This window comes from Miniopterus natalensis, chromosome 7, assembly GCF_054644295.1.
Source record: "Miniopterus natalensis isolate mMinNat1 chromosome 7, mMinNat1.hap1, whole genome shotgun sequence".
NCBI lineage: Eukaryota > Metazoa > Chordata > Mammalia > Chiroptera > Miniopteridae > Miniopterus > Miniopterus natalensis.
In genome coordinates this window covers 49,683,888-49,705,536 of record NC_142087.1, presented here as the reverse complement: position 1 = coordinate 49,705,536, position 21,649 = coordinate 49,683,888, and positions in this window count along the sequence as shown.

The following is a 21,649-nucleotide window of genomic DNA, read 5'->3' as shown; positions in this document are numbered from 1 at the left end:
CAAAATAAATGAGTCATGTAATTTCAGCTTTTGAAGGTGGGGCTTGAGAAACCAGAAAGGAGGCTTTCCTGACTAGCAGGGGTGAGATGGCAGTGGCCTAAGGATGTGAACAGAGGGCTCCTCGCTACCTTCCACACAGCTAAGTGCCCAGACCACCACCAGAGTGCCTGAGTCTGGTGCATTAACAGCCAAGGAAGAAGGGCCTTTTCCTGGTCAGTATTCAGAAGCACTGTGAAGCACACACCTCTGTCGTAAATCCTGCAGTCTCAACCAGATCTAAGATTCCGAGAGGAGGTGTTAGACAGTTTCATTGCTCAGGGCTAATTATTCATATGGGAACCCACCCAGGAAAGTTGCTAAGCTGGTTTGCTGGCTGTTTGGTGGAGAGTTTTTAAAGAGACATTGCTACATTTGAACAGAGAATTTTATTTTACATAAAATTATACATGGAAAGAACAGTGAAAAAACAAGTAACTATGACAAAATAAGTGGGACTTCTTTAATTTTCATTCTTAAAAACTATTTAAAAATGAACTGCAGAGCATGAGTAACTGTTCATCAAACATCCCACTCAAAAGGTGCATTTAGAGTTTTTTATATGTAGCATTTTTAAGTTATGAATGAATGGAGATAAGTTAGAAATATGCTATATGTTAATGTGGGAAAAGCATGATAAAATATTACTTGATAAAAGTTGTTTTAGAGGCTCTACAAGCATGCATGTGTATCTGCATGCCAAAAACAACCCTTTTTATTGTGAAAACCAGAGAATATGAGTATTGGATTACTTAATTATTCTCTTTTTGCATGAAATGTGCTTAGTAAAAAAGGGAAGAAAGAAATCCTTTTACAACCACCATTTTTACATAGTTTTCTGGGAACTTTGATTTGGTAGAAATTCTGTTCCCTGAGCCTTAAAGGGAGAGAGCTATAATTTAAAAAATACAACTAAGTTAACAATTTAACCTGATTTAAAGAGCCTTGGCTTAGCCCCAAGAAAGCGCCAAGCTTTCTCTACATGTGTCTACATCTCTTGGGGCCTTTTCGAAATCTGCATCAAGAACCCAGCCTGGTGCCTGAACCAGGAAGTGCCCCGCAAATGGTTCGTTGAATGAATTGCTAAGTACATCTAAGGCTATCTTCTATTGTAATGAAACAGGTGTTGAGTTGGATTTAGTGCCTGAATGTCTCTGTATGTTTCTATTTATAATATGTGTTTTATAAATATCTATCCTGCTGAATATAGCTATGAAGCCTATGGTAGAGTGAGAAGTAGAATGAGTTGAGTGATCTAATACAGACTTTATACTTCATATTAAAACACTACCAATTTGAGATTCAGGTGTGTAAACAAATTTCTTTATCATGCTTAAATATTTTCATAGGCTCAAGTAGAAAGATAAATAACATTTATTTATAGTATGGTATTTCCAGGCACTATACTTTGCATAAATATTATCACATTTAATTGTCACAATAAGTCTTTCAGGTGTTATTCTGCCCATTTTATAGAGATGAAGAAGTTGAGGCTTAGAGAAACTCTCTAGTTAACATATGGGGAAAAAGACAGGGTTTGAACTTGGATCTTTCTGACTTTAAAGACAATGTCCTCTATACATACCTATTAGCATTTTTAATCATTCATATTTTAGTACAAATTATTCACATTTTAGTGTGAGTTTATTCTGGTTTATTTCCTGCTGAATATAACATATCTGTCTTCCTGGGTAAAGGGAGGTTTGAGGAAAAGGAAGAGAGGTGAATAACTTTAAAAAAAAAAAAAATTCAAAAAGAAGGGAGAGGGAGAGGGAGAGATAGAAACATCAATGATGAGAGAGTCATCACTGAACGGCTGCCTCCTGCACGCTCCCGACTAGGGATTGAGCCCACAACCCAGGAAGGGAATTGAATTGCAGTCTCCTGGATCATAGGTTGATGCTCAACTGCTGAGCCACACCTGGCTGGGTGAGGGGTGGACAATATTGAAGAAGAAATGAAAGTAGAAACCTGGTGTACTTTGGTGATGCTTTGTAAACATAAACACAACATGAGGTTTTAAGGTGCTTAATGTCTTTGTACTTCTATTGAGGGCATCTTTTGGGAAAGAAAGGAAACACTGAGGGGAAGAAAGGATGGTAAAGACACTGTCTTAGAATTTTGACATATTTGGTTTTAAAAATGGGAAGTGGAGCTGCATATCTCTAAATAATGAGATGCTACTGAATGCATTCTTATTTGGAAAATTATTTCTAATTTATATAGGTTAGCTTAAAGAAGCATAGCTTTGCTTCTTTAAAATTTATTTCATCTGTTTTTCCTTTAGGAAAGGCTTACATGAGTAAGTGAATGATGATTAAGATGAATATAAGTAGAAAACTGTCAGATTTGTGACAGAATTTTCTCTACATGAGGCCAAGGACACCACTTCAACTCTAGTAATTTCAGTTTTGGAAATGAGAAAGGCAGAGTCACCACTTTATTTAGTAAGCCTATGGTGCATAATATAATGTTGAGATTTTTTTTGTGACTGTCTATTTAGGAAGAAGCAGTTGTAGTGGCTATTATTCTGTTTCTGCAGAACAAGTCATAATACAGTAACTCAGGATATATAGTAGTCCCCTTTTGGTTTTGCTTTCCGAGGTTTTAGTTACCTGTAGTCAACTGCATACTCAAAATATTAAATGGGAAATTCCAGAAATAAACAAGTCATTCATTTTAAATTTCGAGCCGTTCTGAGTACAGGAAAGAAATCTAGTGCTGTCCACCTTTGTCCTGCCTGAGATGTGAATCATCCTTTTGTCCCACATATCCACTCATTAGTCATTCAGTAGCCATCTCGGTTATCAGAGCAACTATCTTGGCAGCGTCCAGGTTCACAGTGCTTGTGTTCAAATAACCCTCATAGTAGCCTGAAGGTATGTCATCACGACTGTGTCATTCACCTCACTTCATCTCATCACGTAGACATTGTATCGTCTCACATTCTCACAAGAAGAAAGAGTACAGTACAATATTTTGAGAGAGACCACATTAACATAACTCTTATTAGCATATTGCTATAATTATTCTATTATATTATTAGACACCGTTATTAACCTCTTACTGTACCTCATTTATAAATTAAACTTTATCATAGGTATGTATGTATAGGAAAAAACACAGGACTTACAAGGTTGGGCACTCTTCATGGTTTCAGGCATCAGTTGGGGGTCTTGGAACATATCATGGCAGATAACAGGGGACAATGGCATTTTAAAAAATATATATATCTTTATTGATTTCAGAGAGAGGAAAGGAGAGGGCGAGAGAGAGAGATAGAAACATCAGTGATGAGAGAGTCATTGATCGGCTGCAGCCCGCAACCCGGGCATGTGCCCTGACCAGGAATCGAACCCCGATCGTCTGGATCCTAGGTTGATGCTCAACCGCTGAGCCACGCCCAGCTGGGCGACAATGGTATTTAAATGCTAACAAATTAGACGTTTTTCCTACAACCATTTAGCCTCTGTTTTTCACCAGAGACTCCCCAAAGTTTTAATGTGCTCAAAGAATGGATGTAGTTGAAGGCAGCCCATTAATGGTTAAGAAGACCACCCATGGTTAAGAATCCTGGAAGGAGAGTCTGCCTGGTTTTAAATAAGGTTCTACCACTTCATAGTTGTGTGACTTCAAGCAATTACTCGATGTATCCAAGCCTCGAGTGCCTCATCTGTAATGTGGGGCAATACATTTACCAAACTCATGAGATTGTTGTAAAGATGAAAGAAGATGGTCCATGTAATATGTATGCTCAGTGCCGTGAGTGTAGCACCTAGCATGTAGTAAGCTCTCAGTACATGTTAACTCTTTTCCCCCAGAAATGGATTTTGAAGTTCCAGTTGATCTTCAGTTCACATTCTAGTTAATTCTCCTAGGTGAGAGTCCTTTCGTATTTCTGCTTCTCCTAAAATCCAGAATTTAACTGGAAACATATACAAACTCCTAGGACAAATATGACAGCAAAACATAACGAGTTAAATTTGGAAGTAAATAGGAAGTTGATCAACTTGGAATCCCTTTCCAACCTGATATCCTTCTTACCCTCACACAGTGACTGGGAACTCACTCGTTTGCTCTGTAGATCTTCAGGAACAGCGAGGAAGTAAGATAAGCTTTGTCTATGGAGTTAAGCTTAAATATACTTCATCCCAAAAGGCTGAAGAATGGGAAATTCTCATAAAGGGGGGACATTATCTTCCAGAGAATTAACACTCAGTGGTATTGCAGTTGACATTAATATAGGCTCCTGTAAGTAAAACATACATAAGTTTTTGAATACACAGGAAACATGAGTATCTCCCTTCCTTATTTACTCTTCTTGTAAAATATGCCAGAAAGTTCTCTGTTCTGGAGCCCCTTACACATGCACCCTTGGTGTGAGCAAAAACTCCATCCCCAGAAAAAAGGGGGAACATCTTTGTGCCCAGGGGACATCCTTGTGCATAGGGACAACCTGTGCTCAACTAAAGATTTTATAGTCTCCAGTCAAATCTGTAGGCATCATTCATAAAGCTTGCAAACACTAAATGGGCCCGAAGCTCCACTGCCTATCCTATTTAAGTGCAGTACTTACAGGTCCTAATCAACTGTTTAAATGTATTTTAATAGAATAATTTTGTCATGTGATGCCAAGTATATTGTTTTAAGTGTCGCTACTACTTTGGAATTTAATGTTTTACTTATTTTTGCTGTCTCTCTTTAATTGTCATGCATATTATTCATGTGTGTTTCGTTGCTTACACACTCAAGCAATGATGACCTTCTTTCTGCCATTTACACCAACGCATCACTATTTGCAGAAGATGGCAAATTCAAAATCTTTTCTAGATGACATTGGATCATAATGTTATGATAGATTCCACTTCCATTTATTTAAAAGCTTATTCATGCCAATATTAAATTATTATATATTCTCTCACCAGGCATTGGTAAAATAATGGAAGAAGGCACATGGGGAGTTCACAGCAGAGGGTAGGGGGTGTGTGCATGGTGTTTTGTGTCTGAATACCAGGAATAAGGTCCCAGAGTGGGTATTTTGTTGAAAATTATACCATTGCAGGTATTTTATTTTATTTTTTTAAATATATCTTTATTGATTTCAGAGAGAGGAAAGGAGAGGGAAAGACAGATAGAAACATTAATCATGAGAGAGTCATTGATCGAGCCCGCAACCCGGGCATGTGCCCTGACTGGGAATCGAACCCCGATCGCCTGGATCCTAGGTCGACGCTGAACCACTGAGCCATGCCAGGCGGGGCATTGCAGGTATTTTATGATCATTAAAGATAATGTGACTATTCTGAGTTATTATCAAATATCATCACTTTCCATTTTTTTCTTACAAACTAAGGTAAATTAGATGCCAGAGTAATTTTTGTTATTCACTAGTCACTGAATATTCTATTCAGAAAAATATTTTTTTGTTAAATTAGAAATTGACAAGAAAAAGCCTAGGGAAAAAAATCTATAAAAATTTTTTTTCTGGGCCTTCCTGATAATTGAGTTTTAAAAAAAATAGCTTAAAAGAAAGACAAAATGGAAATTACCAACTATTTAGAAGGGAAAAGCAATCAGCTCACTACATATGCTTTAGGAAATAATCAAATAAAAATATATAGACTTAAATTAAATTATTAGAAAGCAAAAAGAGTAAAATGCACCAAAGTCAAAGTATTAGAAAAAAATAAACACAAAGAAAATAGTAGATTTGATTAATAAAGTAGCAAAAACAAATGTTTTGTAATAAATTTCAAATCGGAAAACAATAAAATTTATCTACATGTTTATCTCTTTATCAACACCCTCTCTCAGAGTTCTATTGCCAAAAATAGTTGAAGTGTTGTGAGTAGGAAAAGATTTTAGGATGTAAAATAATATGAAATAAAGAACTAACCATTCAAAATAATAAAAAAATAGTGAAGTTCAAACAAACAAATAGTGGACTTCAAAGACTTTGAAAGACGTGATCATGAGAGATTCTATGATGCAAGCACAACAGTAAACATTCAAGGTAGAACAAGCTATTAAGTCATCAAACTTCTGTCAGGGAGACTATTTTTTTTATTTTGATAACAATGAGATGCAGCATATTTTACAATAGTTTCAAAATTTTAATAGACATAAGAACTTCAGTGTAGTTGCCCAATGCATCCACTATCAATATACTATATGATGTTGGAATTAATGGAAGACACATAGGTGTGCCAAATTTATATCCTAGAGTATATTAGTTAGTGTAGGAAAAGATTTTTTAAAGGAACAAATACATCTTCTTTGGCAATCTAGACATTTTCATAATTTGATCAATCTTCACTTAAAATAAATCTGAATTCACCTATTAAGCCTGCTCACAAACACCCGCCAACAATGAAAGCTCCCTGAGAAGCACTGACTGAAAAGTGCCTAGTGCACATATTAGGCTCTCAATAATAATGTTGCATGAACAAATAAATGAATGAGCTACCAATTACAAAAATAAAGACTGAGCTAAGTTTGTGGAGGCAATCAACCAATAAACAGTGATCTAGAATTACAAGTATTGCATATTTCAGTTTTATTCTATTATTGAGGATGATTTAATTCATCTAGAACAGCATTAAAATCAAGCAGAGATTTTAGCAAACATTCATATTGTTCCTGTATTGCTGTTGAAAACATCTCTTTTCTCCTTAATAATCATTTCTATTTGAGAAATATTTACTTTGAAGTATATTTAGACAGAAATTTTCATTTTGGACATTTTAAAACACCTAAAGCTTAGTAAAGACAGAGACCAAAATCTGTTTGCAAATATTTCTATAAGCCAGATGATAATACTCAACATTTAAAGTACTTATCATTTTACATTTGTGTAAGTAAAACAGTTATTTTCAAAACATGAATATTTTCCCCAAATGAAAATAAGAATTTTACATATTTCTTTTTTACAAAAGCTTGTGGATTTTCAGCAACTAGACACTTGTGGTTTCAAAAAGATTGTTTCTTCTTTTTCCTAAATGCCTGGTTTCTTAACTGGAGAATAATATTTTCCTCTTAGTTTTTGGTAATGGTTGAAATAGACACAAGTTTGCTATCATAAAGTATTGTATTCAAGGAATAGTTGGAAACAACCAAAAGACTAATTATAACCTTTACAAGTTTTGCTGCAATACTGTAGTTACTACATAAAATCTGGAGAAACAGATTTTCATTTCAGAAAATAACCCATGGACTGTATTACTTAAGAAATTTAATGCCTAGACTTTTGTCCAAAGCTTCCTTTAAAAATTTGTAATGACTATTGAATAATACTTGTTAATGCATAATAAGATGAAAAAACTGAAAAGAAAACGCTACTTCTAGACCAAGTTTTCTATCTATAACAAGCCAATATTTACAAATTGCACTGTATCACTTTGGCCAAAAACAAGTCATCCTTCTTTCTAAAAATCCATATAGAAATGGAGAGCAAATGAAAACTAAAGCCACATGAGATGTGTCATGTTGATAGGCAATCTCTCTGGCTCAGCCTCTGCTCTTCTGTTCAACTCTCCCTTCACTTCTGGAACTATCTTTCACGCTTGTGGTGTCAACTCTCACTTCTGTGCCAAAGTTCACAAAGACATCCTGGTCTTGTTCCCTTATCTTGCTGCTATTCTTGTGTTTCCATCTTTCTACTGAATGTGACATTGTCACCCCTAACAAGCTCTGTCCCAATCCAAGGTCAGCCACACTCAGAAAAAAAAATGCAATTGGACCTTGCAACTCCTGTGGCCAGAAAACCCCACCATGCACACTCAGGTGGGGTGGCCCCAGACAACCATTTGGGTTTAGGCTAAAGACTCAGTGGTTTTAGCAGAGGTCACTTCTAGCTATGCATTCATAAAACCAAGAATCATTTTGATCCCTCTTTATCTTTTCTCCTTCATCCAAGACTTGTCAAGTGTTCCCTTTACGTCAAACTCTTCCTTTTTATTCCTAATGCCAGAGTCCAAGCCATGACCTCCACGGCTTCCCTGCTTGTTACAGGTTACTTATTATCCAGTTCCCCTCCAATTCAATCCATCATGGAAAATGCTGGCAGACCTGTCTGAGAAAGTATGCTCATCATGTCATTTTTCTGCCGTATCCAGGTAAATGAACTCACCTCTGGCACAATGTCAGATATACAAAAACTGTACTTTCTAAGTATTGCAGCCTCAAGTCCATATTTCATCTGAGAGCAGGAAAAAAACACTATCTAGACACTTGCAGGTAAAAGCATTCAAATTCCACAGTTTCTCAGTCAATTCAGGACTAAAACTCTACCATATTAAGGATGAAGTCTCCTCTCCTCATGTCCTTGTTCCTGGGCAGTGTGTTCATGGACAGGAGAACTTTGAGGTGTCTTGGTGTTCATGGGGTGGGTTGTATAATTTTCAGCAGGGTCGTACACAATTATTTCCACAGAAGCTACTCTTTTTTTCCATCCCCAAGCTGACGCCTCTCTGCAACAACAGAGACAGAAAGTCTCTACAAGAAGGGCTTAAGGGATAGCAACCTGGTAGGAAGACAGGCCTAAGGGATTTAGCCTATTGCAAGAGTTTTTCTTTTACTTAAGAGCTTATATTTATTTGAAGTAGCTTAACATTAATTTGCAAAACATATAAACTTTTTACTTACATTGAATTTTAACTAAACGCACTGCTGTAAATTCTTGTCTTCCTTGCCAAAAGAAATCTGTAGGCCTGTTGTTCTCCTTCCAGAAGCTAATTTTCATACCTTTCCCAGGATCTTGAACATTTCAGTGTCTTTTGTTCTGAACCACACTCTGAATTGCTCAGAGTTAAGCACCGGGGTAACATAAAAAATATTTAGCAACCAATTGGACACAGGCACAGAGCAATCCGCATGGATGCCAGCTGGAGAAGACTGGGTGGGCTAACCCCCTGCAACCTAGCTGTGCGTCAGCCTGGGGACTGTGCGACTCACCAGGCTCAGAAGGCCCCCCTACTCTACTACCTGGTGCCATGCTAAGTGTGGACTTCTCTGCTCATGCTAGATTCCTTAGGAGTGTTGAATTCAGTTTGCTAATATTTTGTTGAGAATTTTTGCATTTATATTCATCAAGGATATTGGTCTATAGTTTCCATGTCTTGTAAGTATCCTTCTCTGGCTTTGGTATCAAGGTAATGCTGGCCTCATAAAAGTGTTTGGAGGAATTTAATCTTCAGCTTTTTGAGAGAGTTTGAGAATAAATGTTATTTTTTCTATAAATGTTTGATATATTTCACCAGTGAGGGCATCTGGTCCTGAGGTTTCTGTGTTAGGAGGTATTTGATTACTGATTCAATCTCCTTACTCAATATCAATCTGTTCAAATTTCCAATTTCTTCCTGATTCAGTCTTGGTAGATTGTATGTTTCTAGGAATTTACACATTTCTTCTAGGTTATCCAATTTGTTAGTATATAATTGTTCATAGTAGTCTCATATAATCCTTTGTATGTTTGTAGTATCAGTTGTAAAGTGTCCTCTTTGATTTTGACTTTATTTATTTGAGTCTTCTTTTTTTTTTTCTTAGTCTAACTAGTTTGTCAATTTTTTTAATTACAAAATCTTAGAGATATTGATTTTTTTCTTTTTCTTTATTTAAAATCTCTATTTCATGTTTCTGCTCTGATCTTCATTATTTCCCTCATTCTTCTAGCTTTGCGCTTAGTTTATTCTTCTTTTTCTAGTTCTTTGATGTGTAAAGTTAGGCTGTGTATCTGAGGTATTTCTATTTTCATTGCTATACACTCCCTTACCAGAACTTCTTTTGCAGCATCCCATAAATTTTGGTATGTTGTGTTTCCATTTTCAGTTTTAAAACTTCTTCTGATTTCTTCTTTCACCCATGAGTTGTTCAGTAGTGTGTTATTTAATTTTCACATAGTTGTAGATTTTCCAGGTTTTTTCTTATTGTTGATATCTACCTTCATACCGCTGAGGTCATAAAAGATTCTTGGTATGATTTCAATCTTAAATTTGCTAACAGTTGTTTCTTGTCCTATCATATGATCTGTCCCGGAGGGTAATCTGTGTGCATTTGAGAAGAATGTGTATTCTGTGCCTGTTGGATGGAATGTTCTGTAAGTGTCTGTTAGGTCTCTTTGGTATAATGCATGGTTTTAAATCCAACATTCCCTCATTGATTTTCTGTCTGGATGATCTATCCATTGTTGAAAGTAGGGTATTATACTATAGTCTCTTACTATTATAGTAACTTTGCCTCTTTCTCCCTTCAGACCTGTTGGTAATTGTTTAATATATGTAGATGCTCTGATGTTGAGTACATATTTACTATTGTTATGCCTTCTTAATGAATTAACCCCCTTTATCATTACATATTGACCTCCTTTGTCTTTTGTTACCGTTTTTGGCTTAAAACCTGTTTTGTCTATGTGGGTATTTTCTTATTCCCTCTCCTTTGCTTTCATAGTTCAACCTGAGGGATTCGGGGGTTGGGAGGCAGGTCATTCGCAGAGAGCCAGTGTTCTCTCTTTCAATCTCCAGTGCTTTTTTCTTAGGAGAAATGATAATAAATTGGCCACCAACACCAAGTGAAAACAACAGTGAAACAGAACGACTATAATTGGTTTAAATAATACAGTTCTAACATCTATTGTTAAAACATTTTACTAGTTGTACACCTTCTATTTAATATGGCTTAACTGTACAACCTTAGGTCCACAGGCTAACATTCTAGGTTTCAGTTTTTAATTCATCACATGAATATAGTTTTATGTTTTGTTTTTTATTTGTATAATTTTGACAAATGATTATTTGCAAGAGAGTTACTTAACATACAAGGATATAGAATATAAAAAGAGTAGGTTTTAGTCAGGCTCAATTTTCATAAAGAAATCAGAAATTCAAATTAAAAATATGTGAATATCTTAAAACAGGTACATTGCACTCTCTCTCTCTTCTTAACATTATTTCTACTTTTGTTAATAATTCAGGAAAAATATTATGAACAATCATTTTTTTATTTATATGTACTTAGCTCTCTCACCCACTTGGCTGTTTCTAATCAGTATTAAATTTGAAATTAAATTAATAAAGCTTATTTGAAAGTGTGCAAGGTAGAAGTGAACAGTTTCTGTTGAAGGATCCAAAGGAATCTTCAGTTTATAAAGTGCATGAGCTTTAAGTTTAGTGATTTCATGACATTTATTCTACAGCTTCCTTATTGATTTTCTTGCCGATTCTTTATTTATAAATCTTCACCCGAGTATATGTTTTTGTTGATTTTAGAGAGAGAGAAAGTGAGAGAAACATTGATGTGAGAGAGAAACAGTGATCGGTTGCTTCCCATATGAGCCCTGACTGGGGACCTAACCCGAATCCTGGGTATATGCACCGACCCAGTGCATATCGAAACAGAACCTTTTTGTGCATGGGAGGATGCTACAACCAACTGAGTCACACCAACCAGTGCTTGACCATTCTTAAGTAAAGATTATGATAGAAAAAAATTATTAAATAACAATATAGGGAAAGTTTTAAAAATCGAATGTCTTTGTAAAGAAGTAAGCTCAGCTCTTTAAAAGAAATGCATTTCCCCTGATTTTGCACACAGCTTTACTTATAATCTGACATTTCATTAGGACTACTAATCTGTGATTCACTTTAAATTTGACATTCTATCAAATTAGATTCACCAAAATAAGACCATATATATAGTTAGAAGATAAACTACTAAATATATTCTGAAGAACTCTGTATTTATTTGGTAATTAAATGTCTCACCTAACTCCAAATTTATTTAACTAACAAACATAAGTTACCTTTTCATTCACAGAGAAGTAAAACAAAGCCTGTATTATTCCCACATATTCACTGCATCATTCTGGCCTGTCTTTGGTTAGGTATGACTCACTGAACAGAAAGGACCATCTTTCACTACTGAAAAGAGGAAGTTCTTTAAACAGAGCATGTTAATCCTATGTCGTTGAAACAGGAGGCTACCTGGATGACTAGTCTGTTATTTTTTACTGTACATTCATGCCTCTGAGTCATACCTAAGAGTTAAAGCATGGGATCATTATAAATAAAACACATAAGAAAATAAAGTGGGAAATAATAATCTAAAAGTATACAATATTTTAAATAAAGCATTATTATTCATCATGGACTATCCTGCAAGATTTTTAAAAATTCTTACAAGTTTATAGACAGTACAGTAGTTTTTAATGTTAGGCAAGTGAGTTAACTGTTGAAGGTAGTTTTGTCTTGCAATCAGTCTGTAGATTTCAGGAGGAGAATTGAATTACAGTATCTTTTCCACACCTCTTTGTTGTCATTACTCTTTATACCTCTCCAAGTTTCACTTTTCTTTTTGGCCAGATGAAGATGTTGTAATATTTGTTTGTTTTGTTCCAGGAAATTCTTAGAGAGAGGATTCTTTATGCATATAAAACGATCTTAAATCCCTCACACATTGTTACTGGTCAAACAGATCAATAGATAGACCTTTTTGTAAACAAAGCAAAGAAATGGAAAGAATCAGCGGAATTAAAACCGGGCTACTCAGTGTTGACTTAACTTATATTTGATATATAAGATACCTTTATTTCTGTTCCTCAAGTGCAACATGATTTGCTTTATGGCATTATTGTGATCACTAATAATAAATAAGACACTATCACAGTAAAGCAGTAATCAAAGAACCAATAAAAAAACCCAATTTATAGACTTTTTTGAATGGCATGCAAAAATGTCACTGAATATTAATGAAAGAAAAAACACCTGGCCTTATACTAGTAAAATATTAATGATTAACTAAAAACCGTATATTATTTTTTAAAGTTTTTAAATGATATTAATAAAATACTGTATATACTCACTCTATATATATCACTCCCAGTAATACATAGTATTAGAATTCTATATATATGTATATATACTATATATATTTATTTTTACTAAATATATGTCTATATAATTTATGTGACATGATAAATCAGTGGTAAATATGTATATATGTATTAATTAACAAAAATTTATTACATGTATAGTGGATATCAGGAAATGTTCTAGACCAACATTAGTTCTCACATTAGATTTTTTTAACCTGAAGAAACATGTCAGGAGAAAACTAAGTAATAGCTTGAAACTATTTTTCATGAACTAGCTTAGAAAACACCAGAGTTGTGTGTAGAGTGGGTTAGGGAAGAAAGTGGGGGCAATAAAAGCATTCTAAAGTGTGTATGTGTGTGTGTGTGTGTGTGTGTGTGTGTGCGTGTAGAATATAGATAGACAAATTGTTGTGGGAGAGCATAAGAATTAATTAATTTAAATTAATAATAGAGAAATATTTATTTTTTAATGACTCTTAATAGAAAGGTAACCATAGGGCACAAAAGAAAAGCATAGATTTTCCAATTAAAAACAAGGGGAAAAAGAATAAACATTCTCTACTTCTCCTGGAGCTTAAGAGGGGCATGAGCACATACAGACTGCCTGGCTGTGGTCATGTGAATGAGTTTCACCAGTAGATTGTGAATAGAAATAACTTGTAAATTTTTTGCTATAATTTAAAGAAAAATTGCCTGCCTTGATTTTTCTAATCCTGAAAGCTGAATACAGGCATGTTCACACGCCAGCTCTGGCCATAAAGTGAAAAATGAAGTCTGAGATGGGACTAAACAACAAAATGAAATGAACATGGGTGCCTTATTAGCTAAGTGGAGCAGTTGCCCTGGAAACAGGGATTGCTTATCTTGGGACTGTTATGTATGGAAGACATAAATGCTTATTTTAATAAAGCCACTCTATTTTGGGATCTCTATTGCTATAGCTTAGCCTTTCCCATAACATCAGAAAAATTAGTACTGGAGGTGGGGTGCAGCCACCACAAAAACAGAAAAAGTGTGATATTGGCATGAAAAGCAGGTAATACACAGTGAGGACACAGAATAGTAGTCTGGAAAAATGGTTACCCTCACTGATGTGCTGAAAATAGTTGGTGAAAATATTTCTTGTGATGATTTGTAAGAAAAACAAATTTCCTACTGAGCTTGTACCTCTAGATATAGTAGTTGGAAATTTCCAAACAGATTAAATGAGAAGGATGGTTTACAGCATAGAATTCAGAAAATAGACATGCTTAAGACTAAAACAATCAAACAAAAAAACCAAACCAAACAAAAGCCACACACACAAAAAAACTTTGGATGTGGTTATTGGAACATACAATATACCATAAGCAAATATGTAAATCTGCAGGTTGCTGTTTTTAAAGGAAGTGTTACCAAATTAACCATCAGCATAACCTGGAAAAAAAAAATTGTGAAGCCTGAAGCAGTCCTCAAGAAATGCATACTTACTCTCCAATACTCACTCAAGAGATGACATGGACTGTAAGAGACAAGAAACAGCTCCCAGAAGGCAATGCCAGAGGCCAGCAAGGACCATGGACAAAGGAGTTCCTCTCAGAGAGCAGAACCAGGGACAGCCAGATGGACCAACCAAGGATTTACTCCACTGCTAGCACACACAAACAACTCCTGCCTAGCGGAGTAAAACTTGCTCTAGATCATTCTCTCCAGTGTGGTTCTCATGCTTTCTTTTTCCAAATTAGAGTTTCTATTGCAGTTACCCTGTTTTTATTTAAAAGGTTCTGGGATCAATTTCAATGTGTAGGTGTGGGGATTTCCTCCACACCACCAAGCAATGCTTAGGACACCAGCTGGGTATCCTAAAATTCAACTCATTTCTGACTCTATCTACCTGGAGATAGCATCAGATTTCACAAGTTAAGGTCTCAGTCCTACAAGACTGCCCCCCTCCCTCTTTCAGATGCCATTTGTAAGCCCAGGTTATTGCCCGTGTTTCCGACTAACTAGCTATAAATCAAAGGTTCCAATGACCCAGCTCCTTGGGTTTAATTAATTCAATAGAGTGGCTCACAGAACTTAGAGAAACATTTTACTTACTAGATCACTGGTTTATTATAAGAGGCTATAATTCAGAAACGGCCAGATGGAAGAGATGCATAGGACAAAGTATGTGGGGAGGGGCATAGAGCTTTCATGCCTTCTCCAGGTGTGGCACTCTCCCAGCACCTCCATGTGTCCAACCCAGATGCTCTTCAAACCCTCTCCTTTTATTTTTTTATGGAGGCTTTTTTACACAGGCATGATTGATTAAATCATAGACCCTTGGTGACCAGTTCAACCTTCAGACACTTTCCCCTCCTCAGAGGTCAGGGGGTGGTACTAAAAGTTTCAACCCCCTATTTCTGGTTGGTTCCCTTGACAACAATTCTCCATCCTTAGGTGCTATCCAAATACCACTTCATTAGCATAAACCCAGCTGTGATGGCAAGGGGCTTGTTATAATTAGCAAGACACCCATTTCACCTTTATGGCTCTGAAGTGATTTTAGGAACTGAGGATAAGAGGCCAAATATGACAAAAGATGCTCCCATTGCTCTTATTGTTCAGGAAATTCCAAGGATTTGGGAGCTGTAGGCCAAGAACCATGTCCAAAGGCCAAATATCTATGAGAAATATATTTTGGTCACCCGAATAACCAAATATATATTTCTTGTTCACTACAATATTGCACTACTCCCTGCTGTTTATTCAGGAGGTTGGGGTGTGGGAGAAAGATAACATATTGACTTGAAGAGGGCTGAGCTTTAACCAGAGATCCTGAACTTTGAGCTGGATGAAATAACTGAATTGGAGTTTGGATTTTCTTTTTCCCTTGGAAAGGAAATGAGTATGTTCTATTTGTGGAAAGAAATTTACATCTAAATAGTTTGGTGGCTAGAGCCAAGTATTGTTTCTGAGACTTTTTAACTTTACACCAAACTCTGTGCTCCCTTTGTCCATAATACTTCCATAAACTGAGCATGTGGCTTCCCTGGCCAGGGTTACATTTTTCAGAGTCTTTGCAGATAACAATGTGATATGACTGCATTCTTGGCAATGTCATGTGTGTAAAATTGCTGGGGACAGTTTCTGCCTCACTTGTTTAAATATAAGGAATTGTTCTGATTTCCTATTTCTTTCTCCCACTCCTCTGAGGTGGGATACAGATATGCCCATGACCCAGTTTCAACCATGTAGAAGACAATGAACTATAGGGTGGCAGAAGATACCACTAAAGGAATTCAGTTTTCTCAAAAACCATTTACAGAAGAGGTGCTCCCATGAACTTGGACCACTTTTTCCAGAACTCTTAGGTGATACAGAGAGAAATTTCTGACTTTAAGTACTCTGTTTTTTTCAAATTTCTCTGAATAGCAGCTTAGCCTTTACCCTAACTGATACAAACATCTGTTTAAGGAAAGTAGCAAAGGTAAAATAAAGGCCAAAAAGGAAAAAACAAAAAATATAATAAGCAATAACATCACATTTGCTGAACAAATAAAATCAAGTATATTTGTTATTTCTCTAAATGTGTAGGTACAGCATTCAACTGGCAAAAAGCAACAAAAATCTAATTATTTTTGATAAAAAAATACATGCATTAAAAAGGTGACAAAGAAGGATAGCAACATAAAAGATAGCCAATAATATAGCAGGCAAATGCAATTCAAGAGGAGGAATGGCAATATTAACACCAGGCAAAGGAGAATTCAAAATTCAAAGCATTAAATATAATGGAAAAAGATACAACCCATGAAAAAATATGATAAACATAGGTAACAAATAATAAAGAGGCTAACATTTGCAGACGTTAAGAGATTGTGATAAAATCATAATTATGAAAGGGGTTTAGAATACTGAATGAACTTCAGAATTGTAAGAACAAGCAAAACATAATGAAAGACAGAAAATCAGATTAGTTGAACAGCAAGCATGTTTTAATAGTCCACCCAATAGTTCAATAACTTACAGAGAATGTGCATTCAATTCTTATGTCCCTGCAACATTTAGAAAAACCAGTCATGCATTTGGCTGTGAATAAAATCTTTAAAAAATTCCCACCCACATCATATAATCACAATGAAATAACTAAAGAGTAATATAAATAAGATTTTATTTTATTTTATTTTTTTAATATGTCTTTATTGATTTCAAAGAGAGGAAAGGAGAGAGAGAAAGAAACATCAGTGATGAGATTGATCGGCTGCCTCCTGCAGATCCCCTACTGGCGATCAAGCCCGCAACCCAGGCATGTGCCCTGATGCGGAATCGAACCACTATCTCCTGGATCCTAGGTCAATGCTCAACCGCTGAGCCACACTGGCCAGGCTAAATAAGATTTTAAAACTCACAAAATTTATTTACTTTTCATAAAAAGCACTCTCTTAAAAAAAATTCTCTGCCCTGGCTGGGTGGCTCAGTTGGCTGGAGTGTCATCCTGTACACCAGAAGGTTGTGGGTTCGATTCCTGGTCAGGGCACATACAGGAAAAGGCAGAAGGTATTACCAGAACCTCAGTTTAAGATCAAGACTAGAATTGCAGCTGAGGAAAATGCTGTTAATTAAAAGTTGTCAAGATGAAGTGTAGGAATTAGGAGACTGATGAGTTCTCACTATGGGAAAGGAGAGGAGAGCCTAGGAATCATCCAGCACACAACCCAGGGGACTCAAGTCTACATTAAGATTCATTTTACTGCTTTGTCCACGTTTCATTATCTGACCTTTGGGAGAGACTTTGTTGGCTTCTGTGAATGCCTTATTTATATTGGGCTCAACTCTGTATTGTTCAACTATGGGCATTTTCAAGACTACATTTTAATTAGTCTTTAAAACATGATTAATGGCCTTGATAACCTAGTAGCAGTTCCCAAACCTGAGAACACACCAGAGTAAACTAGGGAGTGCGTTAAAATGGACTTTGTGGGCTTAACTAATCAAATGAATAAGAGTATATGGTAGTGTAGGGATCTGGAATCTGTATTTTTACTAGATGCCTCAGAAGGAATGATACAACCATAAAAATGAGAACAGAATCTTTAATGTTATTAAAAATTATAAATGAATTCTTCCTCTTTTTTGTTCTTTAATCACATTTTCTTTTCTTTGAATTGGCCCACATTTACTAATGTCATTCCTTTTTACTTTTCCCAATTCTTTCTATTATTCTATTTAAAATCAGAATAAAGTACACTTCATCAAACGGAAAGAAATGTTCTATTCAAAAAGTTTTTTTCCTTCCTTCCTTCCTTCCTTCCTTCCTTCCTTCCTTCCTTCCTTCCTTCCTTCCACCTTTCTCTTTCTTTCATTCTTGCTTTTTTTTTCTTTTAATGAGACAAGAAAAGTAAGAAAATATGGACTGTCATTCAGTACTTGTAGCCAAATTTCTTTAGGCCAGCAACTTCAAATGATTGATCCAAGAATATAAGAGTCAGCACACCTTTCATAGTACAGATAGTCTTTTTCTAAAACTTTAGTACCATGTTGAGTCTTGATTTTTCTTTTTCTTTTCTTTTTTTTAAATGTATCTTTATTGTTGAAAGTATTACAGATGTCCCCCCTTTTCCCCCTCATTGATCCCCTCCACCCCGCATCCACCCCGCCCCAGGCCTTCCCCACACTATTGTCTGTGTCCATGGGTTATGCATATATGCATTTAAGTTCTTTGATTAATCTTTCCCCATCCACTTCCCCACCCCCACCTTCCCTCTGAGATCCCTCAGCCTGTTTCATGCTTCTGTGTCTCTGGATCTATTTTATTCATCAAAATAGCCATGTTTATTTTTTTCATTATATTCCACATATGAGTGAGATCATGTGGTACTTGTCTTTCTCTGACTGTCTTATTTTGCTTAACATAATATTCTTCCATGCTATCCCAAAGGCTAAGAGATTCTTCTTTTATATAGCTACATATTATTTCATGATGATTTTTCTTAATGTTAAGTAAGTTCTTAAAAAGCCCCAGCTGTTAAGCTCTAATTCAAACATTTGCAAATGTCAGTCTTCCTCCTCTGCTATCCTCTATTAGACAGCAGTCACCTGGCTGGCCCCAGTATGATATTCAGCCACTGGTTTGGAAGACTTTTAAGTAATGTCTATCGAGCTCTTTCAGACTTTATGCTAGATAATTTACATCTTTATTTTAAGATAATTATATATTGCTTTATTATTTTCACTTTATATATGAGAAGACTGAGGCTTTGGAAAAGTAATTTGCCCAAGGTATATAGAATGTCAAAGTGGCATAATAAGATTTTGAGTCTAGGCAGTTTCACTCGGGCTTGCTGGCTTACTGTGTGCTGTAGGCTCGTTGCTCTGGGGAAACTGCATGGTAATAACTAAAAATAATAGGACACAATTCAGTTTGTAACCAAAAAATGATAAAAATAACATACTATTTCAAAATTTTTTATACTAGAAAAGATTATAAGGCCATCTACCTTAACTTTCCAACTTGAAAATGAGAAAGCTGAGATGAAAGGACATTAAAATAAAGCTCAAAGTCATGGTGTTAGTGACTAGATAAACCAATTCTCCTGATTCCCAATGTAGCATGCTCTTTCAACAAAAGAATTTAGATATGTACAAGAATAATCAAGGATAAAATGTATGTAACTAGTGAAGACTTTGACTATATAAATGAAAATCAATCTATATGTTAATAAACAAAGTAGATGTTAAAGGCCCATATGTTGTTTAGGGTTAATGTGTGGTAGGCAGTTAGACAGACATGAGCAGAGCAAGGACGGTGGGCCAGGTACAGAAGGTCACCAGGGTAGAATGAAGCCATAGGTGCCTAACAAAGGACAATTGTAGGGTGGGACCTTGCCGCCAGGGTGACCTTTCCTTTCCTCTCCTAGCACATTGACTGTCATGAGGTTTGGGCACCCTGACCTTTCGTCCCTGGGGATAACATTTAGGCCTCAGTCATGTTTCAGCTCCAGGCCCAGAAAAGCAGCAAAACCAGACAAACAACATGGGGCTGACCTTAGGACCAGCTGCATTGGATAATAACTCCCTGCCCTGAAGCTGACCAATCATCAGTGGAGACCTAGTCTCTGAAAGGACACACCTAGAAAGCTGCTGAATATTCTATTAAGATCTTCCCCTGGGACCGCCCCTAAAACCTCCACCCTTAAAATCCTTAGGACAGAGGACCCAGTGTGCTCTCCCTCCTGGGAGCAAGCCTGCTCCTTTCCCTTTCCCCTCCCTTTTGCCCTCCCCCAGGTGTCCTGCCATTAGCTTCCTCACTCCCAAGCTGCAAGGGACTTCCTTTGCCTCTATAACTTGTTTCCTAAGCCTGTTTCTTCTACAAATTACTTCTACCTCTGTATTTTATAAATAAATGTTCTCTTATAATTTGAGTCATGGCTCTGAATTCTTTTCTAGCCAGAGATCAAGTATGGAGGTTGCTGAACTCAGGTCTAGTCTGACCCCGGTCCCATTCCCGCTGCCTACAACAAATGTATTGAAGGGCAAGGGCTGGAATCTTAAATTCATGTGACGGCTCAAAAAAGGTTTGAAGGCTTCTGATTTTCTCATGGGATGCTGACAGCTGGAAAGAGCACCATTCTCACCCTTACAATAGTGACGCAAGATGTCAGACAATCTACAAATTTATGACTTAACTTTAAACCCATTAGAGAGCTAAAGTCATAGGGCAACTAAATAACCTGAAAGATAAGAAGAGAAAAATACCTGCAGGGAGAGAGGGATGTGCAACCAGGCACACTAAGAAGAGTCCAGCTAAAAAGTTCAGTTAAGGAATTGGTGGAAGCCAAGAGTGAGCTGGTGAGAGTGTGGAGATGCTGGGGTCCACAGACATAAGGGAAGTGCCCACCTTCCTGCGGGTTCTTCTCCAGGAGTCTCACCTGGCTCTCACAAAAAGAATAGTGAGAGGCCTGAGAAAGCAACTTAATGGTGTAGGCCTGGGGGAGGGGAATAGAAGTCCAGGTAGGAAAGGTAAGAAGTCCTGGCAGATCCTTCTTGTTTATCTCTTCTATGGAAAAGGAGCCTAAAACTGTAGGCAAGGGTACAACAAACACTGCTGCACTATGGCACTGGGGAAAACCATTCTAGCTATGTATAAGGGACAGAAAACACTCTCTAGCCCTGGGGAAGGGCAGGAATATGTGTAAGGTGAGGCAGAAGCACTAAGAAAACCACAACCTCAAGATCCAGGGACACGGGTGATTCAATAAGACTGAGGATTAACCAGAATAACAGAGACTCCCTTTCTTGATTCCCTCCCACTAAGCTAACAAGCTTTGAGAAACAGGTAATTGTGGAATAATGCTGAGGAGTTGAAGGTAGAGACCCTATCTGAGGCACAGCAGAAAGGGAAGACCTCAAGCTAAAGCTAAAGAAGATATCAATTTAAAAACAAACAAACAAACAAACAAAAACAACTAAAAAAAACCCCAACTCTACAAATTAGTCACCATCCTAAATGCAAGATATCTCTATGAGAATTTGAATCCTGTGATATACTGATTGTAACCATAGCAACAGGAAACCCTAGAGCCAATTCAACCCCTTTCTAGATTGACTTACCTCCCTAAGATAAAGTCCTGGTACAATGCAAACATAGAAACTGCTTTGGTTTCTGTTTTTACACAAGATGTCCAACTTTCAGCAAAAAACTATGATGCACACAAGGGGCAAGGAAAAGCAGCAAACTACCAAGGTAAAAGCAACAGACAGAACCAAATTTAGGTATGGTAGAGA